The following is a 19,063-nucleotide window of genomic DNA, read 5'->3' on the forward strand; positions in this document are numbered from 1 at the left end:
GTGCTACCACATTTAGCAAGATTTAAATGAATAACATGATACCTCTTTATGTTAAAATTTCTTATCAATTGCAATTTGACTTATACTTGGTTTCCAAATTTACGGTAACATTTTTCTTCAGATTGCACAGCTCTGAGGTTGTATTTCTGAACCAAATTGTATGTAATTGCTTTTCTTGGCAGAGGGAGATTTTCTTTCCTGGCTCCACTTAGGCTCAGAACTCATTCCCCTCTGGCACCTTCTACTTCTTTTCACAGGCTTAATGGTAAAGTTCCAGGATGTCCGCTCTTTCTCTGTCCCTTTGACTTCTCTTGCCATGATTAACTGGAGAAAACCACCAAGAATTTGTGATAATCATGTATCAGATTTGGCTCTCTAAAAGCTTTGCCTGTTCACCCTCAGTATTCAGCTTAGCCGTGTGCACCAATTCCCACTGCACCAGTCTGCTCCCAACCCCTTGAGAAAACAGTTGACGGAGATGAACACAAATCAGTCAAAACATCTGCCTCAAACCTCAAGCCAACTTCATTTTCACATGTCTTTTGAAAGATTGAAAACAGAGTTTGAAATGAGTACAATGGCAGCATTTTTTTTTTTTTTTTTTTTTTTTGGACACAGTTGTAGGACTTCTGATAGGAATTCCTGCTTCATTTTGAATCTTCCTTCAGCTTCTCTTAAAAACCACACAGAAAAACACAGAGAATTTTTTAGAGTCACAAAATTTGTTTACGGTGAAACGAAGAGACCGAAAAACCTGCTAACTCCATTTACATGTAAGAGCTGCCAAGAGCAGCTGAAGTCAGCAAAATCCTGCAGGAAGCCAGGTGGGAAGCATCAGGGAAGAATGGAAAGCAAGGAGGAGTCAGTCCTGGTACATCTCAGAAATCTCCAGAAAATTACTCCCTCAGAAGGGAAGTGTTCTACCCTGTGTCAGCAAAAAGAGTCAAACTTGGTATTTGAAGGGATTTATTCTGAGCCAAATATGAATGACCATGGCCCTTGACACAGCCCTCAGGAGGTCCTAAGAACATGTGCCCAAGGTGGTTGGGGCACAGCTTGGTTTTATACATTGGAGGGAGACATGATACTTCAATCAAATACATTTAAGAAATACATTGGGTTGGTCCAGAAAGGCGGGACAACTCAAAATGGGGACTTCCAGATTATAGGCAGATTTTAAAATGTTCTGGGTGACAATTGGTTGAGTTTCTCTAGACACCTGGGATCAATAGAAAGGAATGTCTGGGTTAAGACAAAAGATTGTGGAGACTTAAGTTCTTATTTGTGGAGGAAGCCTTTAAGTACTACGTTTCAGAAAGAATAGGTTGTAATATGTTTTGTTTTTCTCTTTTTCATCAGACTTGAAGTCTGTGTTGATGTGAATGCCAGAGAGGTATAATGAGGCATGTTCGACCCCCACTTCCTATCATGGCCTGAAACAGTCTCTCAGGTTAACCTTTAAAAGAGCCTGTCTGAGGTCGGGCATGGTGGCTCACACCTGTAATCCCAGCACTTTGGGAGACTGAGGTGGGCAGATCATTTGAGCTCAGGATTTTCTTTTTTCTTTTTTCTTTTTTTTTTTTTTTTGAGACGGAGTCTCGCTCTGTCGCCCAGGCTGGAGTGCAGTGGCCAGATCTCAGCTCACTGCAAGCTCCGCCTCCCGGGTTCACGCCATTCTCCTGCCTCAGCCTCCCGAGTAGCTGGGACTACAGGCGCCCGCCACCTCGCCCGGCTAGTTTTTTGTATTTTTTAGTAGAGACGGGGTTTCACCGTGTTAGCCAGGATGGTCTCGATCTCCTGACCTCGTGATCCACCCGTCTCGGCCTCCCAAAGTGCTGGGATTACAGGCTTGAGCCACCGCGCCCGGCCGAGCTCAGGATTTTGAGACCAGCCTGGCCAACGTGGTGAAACCCCTGTTTGTACTAAAAATACAAAAATGAGCTGGGCATGGTGGAACACGCCAGTAGTCCCGGCTACTCGGGAGGCTGTGGCAAGAGAATTGCTTGAACTTGGGAGGCAGAGGTTGCATTGAACTGAGATAAGGCCACTGCACTTGAGCCTAGGTAACAGGGTGAGACTGTCTCAAAAACAAACAAACAAACAGAAACAAAAACACTCTGTTTGAGGAACAAGTCCATTCAGATGGTTGGGGGGCCTTGGAATTTTATTTTTGGTTTACACCTGCAAAGAAACTGCTGCAATAGGCGTTAGATCAAAGAAGTTGCAAGTACTGGGAAAGCATAAGAAGAAAAGTGTGGAAGGTTCTTCGGGGATCCAGAGTTGGCATAGTTCAGAAAGCATCAGCAAAATACATACTCTAAAAGTGTGGGGATTGCCTTGGAAGGCAAGCTCTGTCCCTCGGTTGCAGTAACTGGTGAAGGAACTAGGGGAGTGTAGGGCTGGTTGGAGAGGCTATCTAGAACTTCATTAAGTTCAGAGAGTCCCAGAAATGTGGCTACACAACTGTATCATCTGTAAAGGAAACAGTTCTCCACTAGCCTAACAGAAGAGGTAGAGCTCTTCAGTTACTAAACTAGGAAAGTTACTCTGGCACTTCTTCCTCCTCCTCTATCCCTCCATTTCTAACTTCTTGCAGAGAGTTGATTCCTTACAATACAACAACAATTAATTTTTTAAAAGGAAATGTATGGTATTTATTGCCAAATACTCTAAGAAAATATATGGGGAAGAATGGCAAGACATTTTGACAGACATAAGCTTTTAGGAAAAGGTGCCGTAGAGCAGACAACAATTAACCAATTTTTCATTAATTAAAAAATGAATAAATCCCAAATATGAAAACCAAGATATACAAACTCAGGGAAGAGAGGAACAGAAAACAGAAGGTGATGGCAGACCTCAGGACACAAACCAAGGGAAAAAAATTACAGGCATACGAAGTTTATTAGAAAGAGCACAAGGGAGATTTGACACTATTGAGACCACATTAAAGGACTTAGAGGGTAGAAATAAGAAGAAAAATAAAATAAAAGAGAAATAAAGTGATATGATCATAGACAAATTAGAGCTATAGTATTACAACTCCATATATGCTATAAAGCATAGCTTTATGCTAAAAAGCATAGTTCATATATGCTTAATTGGAACTCCAAAGAAGAAATCCAAAAGAAAGCAACTGAATAAATGTTTTCACTTAGAATTAAAGAATACTTGGAGCACACTGAGCAAGAGTTGGCCCAGAACCACCGAGTCACACCTACGTAAGGCTGCTATCTTTAAAGATGCAGAACAAATCCCTTTTGGAACCCTTTAAAGATGTAGAAAGGCACCAGGGTGAATGAACTCACTTTTAAAGGAAAGAAAATCAGGATGGATTCAGACTTCTCCGCAGAAACATTTACATACCAAAAGATAGTGAAGAACCAGCTATAATGTACTCAAGAAAAGAAAGTGAGTCAAATGTTTTATATTCAGTCAAACCTTACTTTAAGTAAGAAGGGACGTATTTTTTTGTTTGTTTTGCTTTGATCTCATGTTTAGAGAATTGGATTAATCAATCTGAGTTATTTTTATAGTCATATCAATGTTCAATGCCCTGTCTTATTTTATGGGCGTGTGTATGCATGCGTATATGTATATCTGTAACTATGTATTATGAATGTAGTTTGCATGTGTGTTTCTACATTAGTATTTGGGTAGCATCTATGTAATAACATGATAAACTCATGACTCCAACTACTAGAACAAGAACATTATAGTTACATGACTACCCATGGGCCCCTCCATCATGCCCTATCTCTGCCTCCCTAGACCAGAGGTCAGTGCCATCCTCAATCATGTGTATGTGTATGTGCATGTGTGTTCCTAAAATATATATTGTTTTTAAAATTTGTTTTAACTTTTTGCAAAAGTTATTTTGCTCCATATGACCTTCTGAAACTTCAAATCTACTACCGCATCCATTACAAGAAACAGAATTATTTTATATATCATCGCAATAGTTAGAAACCACACCAGTTACCTGAGCAGAGAAACGGTATATAAAACACCAGTACTAGATATAAGGTTGTTACCCACTGAAAGGGCAAAAAGAGAACTCTAAGGTATCATAAAAGAAGGAGCTATCATCCCTTACGGCTCAGAAAACAAAGGAAACTAAGGGATGAACTTAGAAAAGAGTCCCTGTGGGGCTGAAACTCAGATGTCTGAGGAGACATTGCCCAATTGCTGCTGGTGCCTGACCCCAGAGAAGGGGCCTTCCTAAGACTGGGACCCAGGCCTCTGAGGAGGAGTGTTACCAGACCGGTTCTGTAAATAATGGAAAAATTACAAGCTGATTCAGCTGCTGCTGTGGGAATGAACTGCCACTGCTGCTGTGAAGAAAGATTGGCAGGGATGGAGATCACGGGAACAGGAGGAGCAAATCCTTCTTCCTTCTCTAGCACGGCAGTCTCCTCTGGCGCCCCCTATTGACGAAACTTTTCATGGAGCCAGTTGGCAAAGCACAGGTCTCCTGCCTGCAGGCTCATGCCTTACATCAAAGAGCTGATTGTGGAAGGTGAATTTGGAGCTCAGAGGCAATATCTTAATAACTGGCACAACCAGTAATAAAGAAAAAAGTCCTGACAAGACAGCTAAGAATTCTAAGATGCTATAAGAAAAACTGCACGTTAGAAGAGATGAAACATGTAACATTGCTGATTGGTTCATATTGTTGAGTTTAGCTGTAGATCATTCATTTTGATTGCTATATAAAATTTCATTGTGGGAGTATACCTTAATTTATTCATTCTTTTGTTGAAAAGCTTTTAGATAATCTCCAGCTTTTGCCACTGTAACAATGCTGTTGTGAATATTCTTGTTCATATCTTCTGATACATTTATTAAGATTTTCTCTTGAATATAAATGTAGGCATGGAATTGCTGGCTAATAGGGTTTGTAAATGTTCAATATTAAAATACATTACCAAACTATTTTCCACAACAGCTGTACCAATTTACATGGCAACCTGTGATTGATAGATCCTATTGATGACATTCTCTACAGGACATGGTATTACCAGATGGCTTTGAATGTGTAAGAGCTAAGGGAAGCATTGTTCATAGGAGGGTGAGATCTAATGGAAAAGTTACTCATTTTGAAGAATCGACAAGAGGACACACTCCAGCCAATACATACATGACTGACTGGAAAAATTTTGGCAAAGGACTGGTGGCGAGAGGTCCAGTTTCATGTATCTGATTGCCTACATGACATCTTCCTTTGGATGTCTAACAAATACATCACAAACTTAGGGTGTTTTAATGGTGAAACCCCATCTCTACTAAAAATACAAAAATTAGCTGGGCGCGGTGGTATGCGCCTGTAGTCACAGCTACTCGGGAGGCTGAGGCAGGAGAATCACTTGAACCTGGGAGGCAGAGGTTGCAGTGAGCCAAGATCATGCCACTGCACTCCAGCCTGGTGACAGAACGAGACTCTGTCTCAAAAATAAGTAAATACATTAAGTAATTTTTTAAAAAGATGAACTCCTGACAGTCTCACCAAACCTGTTCGTCTGGTTGTCTTCCCTATCTCAGTTAATGTCAATTTCATCTAGTTGCTAAGATGAAAATCCTTGAAGTCACCTTGCTTCTTTTTTACTATTATTATCCGAATTATCAATAAGTAAAACCTCTTGGATCTACCTTCAAAACGAGTCACGAATCCAGTTACTTCTCATGAACTTCACAACACTGCCACACTGGTTCAAGCCACCATCGTTCCCTCCTGGATTATGATGACAGCCTCTTAACTATTCTCCCTGATTCTGTCTTTGCCTCCCTTCAGTGTTTTTCTACATCTTAGCAGCTGCAAGGATCCTTTAAAAATGTCAGCCAGATCATGTTACTCCTTTGCTCAAAATTCTCATATGGATTCCTAACTTAGTACAAATGTGAATACACTTATAATCTTTTTTTTTTTTTTTTTTTTTTGAGATGGAGTGTCGCTCTGTCACCCAGGTTGGGGTGCAGTGGCATGATCTCTGCTCACTGCAACCTCTGCCTCCCAGGTTCAAGCGATTCTTCTGCCTCAGCCTCCCTAGTAGCTGGGACTACAGGTGTGCACCACTACACTTGTTCTAATTTTTGTATTTTTAGTAGAGACAGGGTTTCACCATATTGGCCAGGCTGGTCTCGAACTCTTGACCTCATGATTCTCCGACCTTGGCCTCCCAAAGTGCTGGGATTGCCAACGTGCCTGGCCATGTAATCTTAAAGTACATCTTTACAATCATCTACAACGTTCGTGTAAGGTGGTCCCCCATGAGCTTTCAACCTCACCTCCTACTACTTTTCTCCTTGCTATTTCTCAAATGAGCCAGGTATGATCCTGCTTAGGGCCTTTGCACTGGTTGTTCACCCTCCCTAAAATAGTCTTTTCTCAGCTGTCTGCACAGTGCAGTCTCTCTTCAAGTCTTATTTAAATGTCAAGTTCTCAATGGGCTTTTCTGCTTTCCCTGATTAAAATTACAAACCGCCCACTTGGCATTTGCTATTCTATGTTTTAGTGTTCTCCAGGGTACTTATTACCATCTAATACACAAGTAGCAGGTATCATTAAATGTAAGAAACTATCAATTGCAAAAAACACTATAATTTTATGTCCTAAGAAATTAATTAAATTAAAAATTGGTGCCAATAAGACTTACATATTGCATTCTTATCACTTCAAAATTATTTTTTATTTATTGAAAGAGCTATTTTAGACATTGATTTTTATTATATATCACTGTTGTGCAAACCCAAGAGATAAATATCGGCAGAACAAATTGTTTAAATTGTTTAAGATATTACTAAAACGCCATCACATTTGGAATTTGGCTGTTTTAGATCATGGGACTGGGATTAATTGACTTGGGTGTTTCTCCACATAGCCCCGTGCTTTGTGCCATCAAGAGCCTTGGTGATGGAGCATTTCTCAAGAACACTCTGCTGTTGTCTCCGGGATTTTCTCCCAAACTGCTCACTTCATTCTGCAAGTTCTGATACACATGCTCAGCCAATAGCAACTATATCCTACAGCTGACAGCCAGACTGACAACAGGCTAAAGCACTATAAGCCATGTATACATCTCCGAGGTCTTAAAAAGTGCAAAAACGTATGTCTTAAAATAAATGAATCATAGCATTTGAGTTGCTTGTTTGCTGCCTGTCTCTCTAGATGAGCATGTAAGCTTGAAAATATCAGGACTTTTGTTTGTTTTGTTTACTGCTGTAATCTCAGCACCTAGCACAATACTTGGCACCCAGTTGTTAATTTCTTCTGCTATGCCAAGAATCATTCAATTAGAATAATGAACAATGCTTTCTGTTAGGTTCCACAAAACCCTTGTGAGGTTATGTTGAATGAATGAATGAATGAATGAATCCTCCCTACCCTGAACTATTCTTTCTTTTTAAAATTGTGAAAAACTTAGGACTTGTTCTTTAGACCACTGTGAGGCTCTTCTTCTGAATTAGATATTTTCCATTCATGCTTTTTATACTTGATAACAAGAGTAGGAAAAGGGGTAGATTAAATACTATACTCTGAAATTGTACATCTTTACTAATATTCTGAGAACACACTATTGCTTAAAAAGTGCATCAGAAACATTTATAAATAGAAACTGTCAACCGTCAGAGCTGGGAAAAAGATAAACATTGCTCAGATGAATGACTGGAAATTTTATTATGTCAGCATAAAGCAGACCATATTGACTTGGTGTAATGTCCCCTGATTTTGTTTTATTGTCAAACTGTCACCTACTCAAATGCCACATATTCTACAAAGGGAATAGGGAGACAATTTTTATTAATTTAATTCATTTATTTAGAGATGAGGTCTCACTATGTTACCCAGACTGGACTCAAACTCCAGGGCTGAAGTGATCCCCCCAGCTCACCTTCCCCAGTAGCTAGGACTACAGGCCAGCAGACAAGTTCTAGCTTGGTTCCTTCATTTGCTGTCTTTGACATCTTGGTATATTTAATTAGCATTTATTGGGAACCCACAGATACGTGATGCATACAAAATTATAGAATGAAAGAAACAGAGAAGAGATAAGGATAGCATGCCTAGAGGGAAGAGCATTTCAAATTCATTATTTAAGTCCATATACTGAGACCAGCTCCTTCTGCACATTGTATATGGGAGCTGATCCAGTACACAGGAAACTTAAAATGTAAAAACTTACTTTTCTAGTGTAATTACACAAAACTTACAGTAATTGTTTTCCTTTTTAGCTAAATTAACCTTTAAAAAGTTTTTTGGCAATTATATTATGGCTTTTAGCTGAATTTGCAGAGTCTGACTGAAATTTGGAACCACACATATACTGTTGATTCCTATTGTATCAGTGAGCAGAGTTGAGATAAGAGAATAGCGATCTTCTAAAGGAATCAAAGCAATTTGAGTGATGACTCTTTACTTTTCATCATTTTCAATATTTTTGTCATCTGAGTTAAATTAATAATAATACAAAAGAAAGCCTCTGCAAATTCTAGCATGCTCATCATGCATAAAACTCATCTATAAATTTACTTTTCAGTGTGTTGTCATTGTTATCTTCAAAAGGAGTGAGGTGCATCAGGAATGGATGATGAAATCAATTACATATTTATGCCCTTTAGGGAAATGGATTTATCACTTTCTTGGTTGTGCTCTGTAGCTACTGAGGAAAATAATCAAAGAGACTCAGAAACCAACAAGTACTAACTACTTAAAGTGTGTGCCAGCTTATGGCTAAGTACTGACGTGGAGGTGATTTGGGGAGAGGAATAAAGTTTCTATGTGTGTGTGTGTGTGTGTGCGTGCACCTGTGCGTGTCTGTGTATACACACATATATATCTCTATATATCTTTAAGCTGCTTTACCACTGAATTCCTAGCATCAGTGCCTGCATATTCAATATGATAAGTAATTACATAGCATGCCTGATTTTAGAACCCAAAACATACGGAACTTTGAAATTTTTAAAGTTATGATTATTATTTCTTTTAAAGATTTTCACATTTTTCCTGGTATCCTAATAGTGTGTTCATTTTCACCATTGCATGTTTTTTACTTATACTTTCTCTTTTTTATGTTTCTTTGTTTTACCTTTAAAGTGCAAATAATCAGAATATATCAGATTAAGAAACTTTCCATCTCAAAAATCTAAGTCAGTATTTAATGAGTTTGGGATGGATAGCAAGACTGTTGTTAATACAAACTAATTTTTTAAAAATAGTGGAGTAAGTTTGTCTTAGTCCATTTTATGCTGCTATAACAGAATACTTGAGGCTAGGTGATTTATAGTGAACAGACATTTATTGACTCACAGTTCTGAAGGCTGAGAAGTGTTTAAGATTGAGGTGCTGGCTTCTGGTGAGAGCCTTCTTGCTGCATCTTCCCACGATGGGAGGCATGACATGACAGAAGGGCAAAGAGAGGGCAAGAGAGAGACAGAGAGCCAGCAAGAGGAAGTTAGACTTCTCCTTCTATAGGGAATCCACTTCTGTGATAACAGCATTAACTCAATCATGAGGGCAGTGCCCCCATAATCAAAATGCCTCTCAATTGGGAATCAAGTTTCCAACACACAAACTTTAGGGTACATATTCAAACGATAGCATTCTGTCTCAGGCCCCCCAAATTTATATCCTTTTCACATACAAAATATAATCACCCCTTCCCAATAGCCCCAAAGTTTTAACTTGTTCCTGCACCAAGTTCAAATTCCAGAGCCTCATCTAGATCAGGTACAAGTGAGACTCAAGGTATGACTGATTTGTTTTGAGGCAAATTTCCCTCCAGTTGTGAGCCTGTGAAATCAAACAAGTTATCTACTTCCAAAATACAACGGTGGGACAGGCATAAGATGGACATTTCTATTCAAAAAAGGGAGAAATTGGCAAAAAGGAAAGGGTAATTTGTCCCAACTAAGTCCAAAACCCAACAGGGTGAATCGTAAGGCTCCAGAATAATTTTCTTTGACTCTATGTCCCTATTCCTGAGCACACTGAGGTGAGGGTTGGGTCCCCAAGGCCTCAGGTGGCCCCATCCCCTGGTTTTGCTGGTCTTAGGCCACATAGCAGCTCTCAAGGGTTGGAGTCTGGTGCCTACAGCTCTCCCAGGCTGGTGTTGTATGCTGGTAGTTCTACAGTTCTGGAATTCTGGAGGCAGCCCTACCCCTGTGGTTCCACTAGACATTGCTTTGGTGGGGACTCTCTGCAGTGGCCCTGCCCCTGTGACAGGTTTCTGCCTAGGTCCCCTGTTGGATACATCCTTTGAAATCGAGGTGGAAGTAGCCATGCCTCCGCAGCCTGCACACTCTGTGCACCTGCAGAAATAGCACCATGGGAACACCACCAACGTTGATGGCTTGCACCTACTGGATCAGTGGCATGACCTGCACCTGGGCTTGCTTGAACCATCGCTGTGGCAGCTGAGGGGCGCTGTGAGGGAAGGAAGGGAGCAGAGTTCTAAGGTGCTCCTGGGCAGGGAGCCCACGGAAGGCATCCTGGGCCCATTCCCCTCCTCTGCGTGCCCCTCCCCCGCCTCCCCCCCTCCACACACACACACTCCAAATCATTCTGCCTTCTTAGAGCTCTGAGCCTGTGATGGGAAGGGCAGCCTTGATGATCTCCAACATGCTTTCAGGTTATTCTCCTATTGTCTTGATAAATAGCACCTGGCTTCCTTCTAGCCACATTAATGCCTTTATCAAAGGGTCACTTGGCTGCACCCTGGTGCTCACCCTTGCATGCATTTTTGTTCTTTACATGGCAAAGCAGAACTTTTTGAAATCTTTATGTTCTGCTTCCCTTTGAAATATAAATTTTGTCTTTAAACCATTTCTCTCTTCTTTCTCTTTATTATGTGCAGTTGAAAGAAACCATGCAGTTCCTTCAATATTTTACTTAGAAATTTCTCCCACCAGATAGCCTTGTTCATTACTCTTAAATTCTGCCTTCCATAAAGCTCCAGGGAATGGACACATTTCAGCTAAGTTCTTTGCCACTTTGTAAGAAGGATAGGTTTTACTCCAGTTTCCAATAAGATATTCCTCATTTCTGGCTGAGACCTCATTAGAATGGTCTTTAGTGTCCATATTTCTAACAACATTCTGATCATGACCACATAGGTGTTCTCTAAGAAGTTCCATACTTTTCCTGCTGTTTTCTTCTGAGTCCTCACCAGAATTGCTCTGAACATTCCATTCAAAGCATTTTACATTTTGTCCTCCGATTCTTCCAACCTCTATCCATTATCCAGTTCCAAGGCCGCTTCTGTGTTTTCAAGTATTTGTTAGAGCAACAGTGCACTTCTCTGGTTTCAGTATTCCGTTTCAGTCCATTTTGTGCTGTTGTAACAGGATATCTGAGACTGGGTAATTTATGGTAAACGGAAGTTTATTGGTTCATGGTTCTGGTGGCTGGAAGTCCCAGATCCAGGTGCTGGTCTCTGCAAAAGTCTTCTTGTGTTGTTGCATGGTAGAAGGACAAATTGGGTGAAAGAGAGCAAGGGGGAGCTGAATTATTCTTTTTATAAGGAACCCACTCCCACAGTAAAGAACTCACTCCTATGATAATGGCATTAATCTATTCATGGGATTGGTGCCCTCATGACTCCTATTAGTCCCCACCTTCCAACACAACAGCATTGAGAATCAACTTTCCAGTACGTGAGCTTTGGGGAAAGCATTTAAATCATAGTAAGGTTGAAAAAAAGAAGTATTCAAAAGCACATTAGAAATTTGAGGGGAAATAGGTGTTGATGAACTCTGAAGGCTTATCAAAACTGTGTTAATGGCCTTTACAAGAGCATGTTGTCTCATAAATGTACTTTTTGTAACAGACAAGAGTGTACCTAACAAGAATTTAGAGGCTCATCTAAAGTTTTACAGAGTAACGAGAAATATGTGCCAATAAAAATACTTTATGAAGATTCTGGGGACAAGAAAGCCACCTTCCTCTGCTCTGGGTTGGTAACTGAATATGAAGGTGGCTGCTGGAGGTTGATGGTGAAGGGCTAATGGTCCCTTCCCTACACCTTATAGTGTGCACAGGAAAGGACACAATTTCATACTTTTCAAAAGATATAATTAAATAAAAGTACCTTCATACTAACATCTTCTCTTATGACTTGATTTTTTTTTGTTTAGCAACCAAATATTGTAAAATTCAAAACTTAAAGTTTGCTGTAATAGTGTCATGAAGTTAAATACTTTCCTTTGGGATCACATTTAGAATCTTACGAAGGCATGTAGTGGGAAAGTAGAATTCCAGTAAGTAAATAGAAATGCAATAAAGTAGTAGAATTGCAATAAATAAATAGAAGTGCATATAAATAATTGCACTTTATAGCATTTTTAAAAAATCATCCATTCAGTCATTAAGGTATGTGAGGATATGGAATCTAATTGAAAGCACAATCCATTATTCTAATTTAGTAGTTTTGTGCATGACAGAATACAATTAACAGTGTCACCAAACAGCTAAAATGAAGTGACGGCTCAACAAAAGACCTGGAGAGTCAAAAGCCTAAGTTATTATGTCACATGAACAATCATGTTCTTGTGTGGACACCCGCACTGTATTTTAATCCCAGACATTTCTGAAAATTAGGTTTCAAGTTGAATATAAACATACGACGTTGAGATGTTGAAAGTAGAACTCAAGAAGAGAAAGGCATGTCCAGTCGTATCAATACTCTTGAATGATTTGGAGTGGGGCAGTTTTGCAGTAATGCCAGTCTTCTGTGCTCATTCAACCAATCTGTTAAGGAACTGTCTTTGCTTTGCATTTGTAAACTTTTGCAGTTGCCAAAGTCAATCACTTATGGTAACAGAGTTGACCCACTGTGTAAATAACAAGCACATCTATTACTACAAATGAGCACATTAAAAAAGATTAACTCGAGATAATGCCTAAAATGTTTAAAAGAGAATCACCCATGGTTCTAAATAGGGCTTTATGGCTACATAAATATAATCTATAAATTCAGTCATGCCTTCTTACTTGCAGGAAGTTTCATATATTAAAAACATAAGTGGCTTAATAAACAAAAAGGGGGAGGTAGTCACTGAGATCAAATCATAACAGACATAAACCTGAGTCTAAGTTACTGAGTTCATGCTATAGCTATTCTTAAGCATAATAGTTTAAAAATATGCAAGTTACACCACTTAAGAAAAATGTACTTATCATAGGACTTTTCATTTTCAACCTCGCACAGAATTTTGGGAGAGAAGAAATCTTGGAGATTATCTATATCACCTATTTCCTCCTTACATCTGGTGCTAATTATTCTTCTTCAGTGCTCCTGCTTGAGCAATATCTACCCTTTTATTAACAGCTCAGGGGTTGTATGTCTTTATATTACAGAATGTAAGAGAAGTATTGTGACTCTAATTAAGAAGGGTGATACAAGTTCAAGCAGTGCAAGCTATCGATTCCATAGTTCTCAAATAGAATGAAAGGTAACACATGCACCTCACTTACTGAAATGAAAATCACACTAGTCATATATAGACTGTATAATGTATCATTTTTCTGTTGTTTTCTGTTTCTAGTGATCTTTGTGACACTTTCCTCTTTCAAAACAAAATAATCTGACTCATTATATGTTTCTAATGTTGACACCTTCATATTGCTCATAAATTACTACATTTCTGCAAATTACTGAAGAAAATATTGAATCTTTCAGAATTTTGTAAGATATTTTAAACAATGGTATAGCTCATCAACACTGAATAGAAACCCTTAACGCAGGTCATTTCTTTAAAAAAATAAAAAGAAAAAGGTATAAACAGTAGTGATAAGCACAGAAAAATGCCAGAACTCATTTTGGACTTCTGTTTAAAGAGACATACTCCAGCAAATAGGGGTGGAATAGGGAGGTTTTCCTAAATATGGGTTCTAGAAAGCAGATTCTCATAGGCTGATGAATGCACCAGCCCCCACTATGATTTCTGTGGTACAGAAGTTGTAATTTAAAAAAAAATCAGGTTGTAAGAACTGTTCTCCAGTTCCCATTCCCACTCCTCCTTCCCTGAGACCACAGCTCAGCAGCAATTGAAACACTAACTTGGGAGCAGTAGCTCTGATCCACCAGAACAAATACATTTCTGAACTAGGGCAGATTGGTTCTCTGCATTCTGTATACACTGATAATGAGTGAAATAGAATGAACTTTGGAATCTTTCTCCACCACACACTAGTAGCACGATTTTATGTAAGTACCTTGACTTCTCGAAGCCTCTGTAAAATGGGAATAACAATGCTTAGCTTACACAATGGATGTCAGAAATTGAGCAGATATGACACCATGTCTAACAAGGTGCTTTTTAGATAGTAGATGTTCAAAGACTATACTCTCAGGGATCATTTCTATAGCTTGTTAAATAGTAGGTGTTCAACAGATTCCAGGTGCCATTCTTAATTCTCAGATAGGCCAGTCTCTTGCAATGAGTAGTATGCCCAACTGAAAGTGAATGGTTTGATCTTGTTCTCTTTTTTAAATTTTTAAATTATTTATTTTATTATTTTTATTTTTTTAACTTTTAGGTTAAGGAGTACATGTGCAGGTATGTTATGTAGGTAAATTGTGTGTCGCAGGGGTTTGCTGTATAAGTTATTTCATTGCCCAGGTAATAAGCACAGTAGCCAACAGGTACTTGTTTGGTCCTCACCCTCCTCCCATCCTCAACTCTCAAGTAGGCCCTGGTGTTTGCTGTTCCCATCTTTATGTCCATATGTACTCAATGTTTAGCTCTACACTTATAAGTGAGAGCATGTGGTATTTGGTTTTCTATTCCTGGGTTAGTTTGCTTAGTATAATGGCCTTCAGCTCCAATCATGTTGCTCCAAAGATCATGATCTCATTCTTTTTTATGGCTGCATAGTATTCCATGGTGTATATGTACCACATTTTCTTTAAGCTTGGAGTGCATCACAAATTGCTCCTCAAGACTATGAAAGGAGAAAAGGTTTCTATCTTATTGCAAATTGGGTTAATGAACGTAGAATAAAAGTGCATCTGGGGCCACTGTCTAGGAGCAAAGTACTAGTTTGTTCCTTGTATCAGTTAGCTTTCCTGATTTCAAGCAACAGAAACAAACTCTGGCTAATGCACTAAGAAAGGGAATTTATTAGACAGATTTCAGATTGCTCACCGAATTGAAAGGAAAGTGGGAAACTGGGTTGGCAAATAAGAGAAATAAGAGAAGTAGACAGCAGGAACCAGCATTGAAACTGTGTCACTGGGTATCCCTGGTAGCACCACCTTCCTAGCTACCACCAAACACCATTGCCACAGGGCACTGGATGCCACCCTGCTTTGCATACTGCCTTCTCTGGATTCTGCAGCTTGGTTCCTGATGCTGCTGCCATGAATAATTTCTAACTCTTGAATTTGTGATACATTCCCTTTGGATTTAGATATCTGGGTTGTCGAAATGGCAAATGTCAACTACGTCCTCTCGGTGGCTTTCTCGGCAATAATTAGCCAAGTGTTGAATTAGCAGTTTTAAATAGACTTCCCCAAATAAGGAGAAAACTGCAGTTATTACTGTCTCCTCTAGAAAGGCAAGGTCACCTATTTAAATAATCAGCTCTCTCATACTTCTCCAACTAGAAAGGCCATTTCTATTTCCATGCACAATCCCTGGATTTGTGGAGAATCCCCTTATTACCTGAGTAAAGTGATTCTCAAATCTGGTTAGGTGGCAGTGCACCTCGATGTCAACTCCTAAATAGATAAGAAGCTTCAGGGTAGGCACAATGTCTGCTTAGTTAAAAAATAGTACTAACATAGTACTAAGCAAAGAGCAGAGACCCAAGTAATATTTGTTGTATAATATACTAGATTTGAAATACAACGTGCAATTTTGCGTTAGATACTACTGTAAAAGGTACATTAAACAAACGCAATTCATAAGATGCATTCAAAATGTAATTTTAATTTTAGCTTCCGATGTCCTTTTAACGTGTATTTACTACAATATATTTTTCCCTTTCCACTGGATAAAATCTCTGGAAAGCTCATTGATTGTCCTTATCACTCATAAGTAGCAGTAAATCCCTTTAAGTTTAAATTGCAAAATATAATCTTGGTTCAGAAATTAGAACACCTGGTCCAATATACTAATCAGTACTTCAGCCTTTATTTAAAGGTAAAGACATCTCACCTCACCAAGGCCTGTTGTGCAGCAGTCAATCAAAGAATACAGGCCAGTGAGGAGAGACATTTGGGTGGGATCATGAAAGAGCAGTAAGGGAGATAGCGCCACCTTCTGTTGTGGCTGTTTTAGGCTCTCTTTTGGGGGTAGAAAGCTTGGGTAAAAAAGGAGACTCATACCTTTTTGAGATGTGGGCACACCAGAATGTGTGTAACTACTGCGTTCATTTAACTTTTTCTGCCTTCAGAAATGATTTACAGCCTTTTAATTATGAAGGCTTTTAAGGGTCAACCACAGACCAATAAAAAGGCTGGCCAACTGGGGACTGGCCTAGGGCACCTATCGCTAACAACTCTAAAACCTGCTTTTGTGTTTTGTTTTGTTTTTGTTTTTACGCCTTCACTTTGGAAATACGCTGCTAGTTAACTTAGGCTTTTTCAAATGCAACTCTTATTTAACTCGTGAAATAAAAATTTTCCCTGCTTCTACAACTAAAAAATGCCCTCAAGTAGAAATGAACACATCTTGCTGGCATACTTCAGTGTCGAATATGGAAAGAATCGACTCAAAATGAGCAAAAGGAAAACAAGTTTCTGTGCTGGTTTCCATTAGCCTAATGGTCTCTACTGCAGAAAGGGTTTCAGGTTTCTCACATAATTCCAGGAGGGTTGGTATAGAAACTGCAGAAATACCTACATCTATGAAAATAACAGAGGAACCTTGGTACTGAATTAGGTGCTTATTCCCTATATTTTATGAAAATATATATTTCACACATAAAATACTTACCACTGATTTATTAGGTGTGATCATTAATAATTCCTGTAAAACAAGAACTTCTCCAGTTCAAAGACTTTCAACAAGAATCACTACCACATAACATTCAACAAATAGAAATGGAGAGTATATTCTCATCTACTTTCAGAATACAAGCTCTTTGCAAAAACCAGTAAGGTGACTTTGGTTCATCTGTTGCTGAGATGCTTAGGTGGATGATCCAACTGATTCACTCTCCCTCAGGAAGACTCATCCCAACCCTTACCTTTACTTAAAATAGAAAAATGATGTGAATAAGAATATTGTTGATAAGCATGTTGAACATTTACAGGTCAGGCAAAGTTAACCTAAGGAAATAAAAAGAAGAATCAACATAATAATTACTTATTTTTTAAAGGGTTTGTACCTAACAATTTTAAAAACAGCATTTAGGTACCAACAAGTTCATAAATTCAGCCACACTACTTGCAAATATGACACATCTGGAAATTCCTGTAGCTGGCCTGCCAATGCACACACCTTCTGTAATGCCCTGCTCTGACCCTCACTGAGAGGTGCCACCAGCAGCTGGTGGCAAGGCACATCCTGACTTTGCATAGATGTCAGGTTTTGGGGGGTGTCATGGAGGAGGAGGAATAAATAAGATAATCTAGTGACAATTCTTAGAGGATAATGAATAATATAATCACATCACTGTGAAAATGCCTCAGGAAGTAAGATACAAAAATACAGCACCATTACAAACATGAGGCAGTGACACTCTTTCAGAGACATATTTCTGTGTACTCCTTCCAAAACATCAAGCTGTACATCTTAAATACATACAAGTTTTAAAATTAAACAATAATAAAAATATTTTTTAAAAAGGAAAAAAATACTTAGTATAGTGTTGTATGTTAATACCAAATGAGTGATCGAATATATACTATAGGAGTTGAAAACCAAAAGAAATTTGTAGATGATTAGATGATAATGTCAAGATTAGGGAACAAGAAAGGCTTAATGGTGCTTTTGAAGGACAGACAGAAATTAAAGACAGAGAACAAAAGGAAGGACATTTCAGAACATGGGAAAATACCGGATTAAATATGGATATGAAATATGTATATTTCAGGGTAGTAGATTCCAAACTTTGGAATCACCAAGGAAGACTTTAGGTCTTGGATGAGGGCTGAAAATATGCAGATTAAAAATATACTTCAGGTACTTGTTTATTAACTCTGCAGGACAACAAAGGAAATTTAAGACATTATAAATCTCTGGTTTGTCTAGTTCATTAACTTCTGGCCCCTCACTGTGTACTTAACTTTCTGCTGTTTCATTAACTATGGGTGCTTCCTAAAATCAAGACCTTGGGAAGCACCTGTTCTCTCTTATTCCCATTCTCTGATGAAAGTCTTAGACTAACTGTTGCATCACCAACGACTCCTGAAATCAGTTCCTTTAAATCAAACTTTCCTCTAAGTCTAATGAACTTTTCTGTTTGGGTGATTTATCCTAAATTCAGAACACCTAAACCCAGATCCAACATTTTATCTAAAAAATGCTCTGCCTCCCCATTTCCATCACCAGTTCTATCATGCTCCCAATGAGTCTAAACTTTTGGCATCTTCGACAATGTCCTCTCTACCATCATTCATCTTGATTTTTAAAATGTCTTTTTCCTATGTACTTCTTTCCAGCCAGTGTCACTCCAACACCAGGACAGGCCAATAGCTTGTCCCAAAATTAATAAAGGAGTCTTCTGATGCTCGGCTCCTGAGTCTATTTCCCTGTAGCTGTTCTGGCATGGAATTGCTTGATTGCATTCCTCGTGACACCCTCAAGTCCCTGAGGTCATCACCCTTAAGAGAGAAAAACAAAACAAAACATTCAACAATACTCTTTTGGATGTGGCATAAAGATTACCTTAGTCCAGAAGCCCCAGATAACTTATCCAAGCCAACTGTGTTTTATTCTTTTATAAGAATCCATCCTTGGCTGATTCCTTAACAAGTACCTGAAGTATATTTTAAAAATGCATATTTCAGGCCTCATCCAAGACCTGAGAGCTTGCTAAGTGATTCCAAAATTTGGAATCTACTACCCTGAAATATGCATATTCCATATCCATATTTAATCTTGTATTTTCCCATGT

Source organism: Papio anubis, chromosome 9 (genome assembly GCF_008728515.1).
Source record: "Papio anubis isolate 15944 chromosome 9, Panubis1.0, whole genome shotgun sequence".
In the NCBI taxonomy this organism is placed as follows: Eukaryota; Metazoa; Chordata; class Mammalia; order Primates; family Cercopithecidae; genus Papio; species Papio anubis.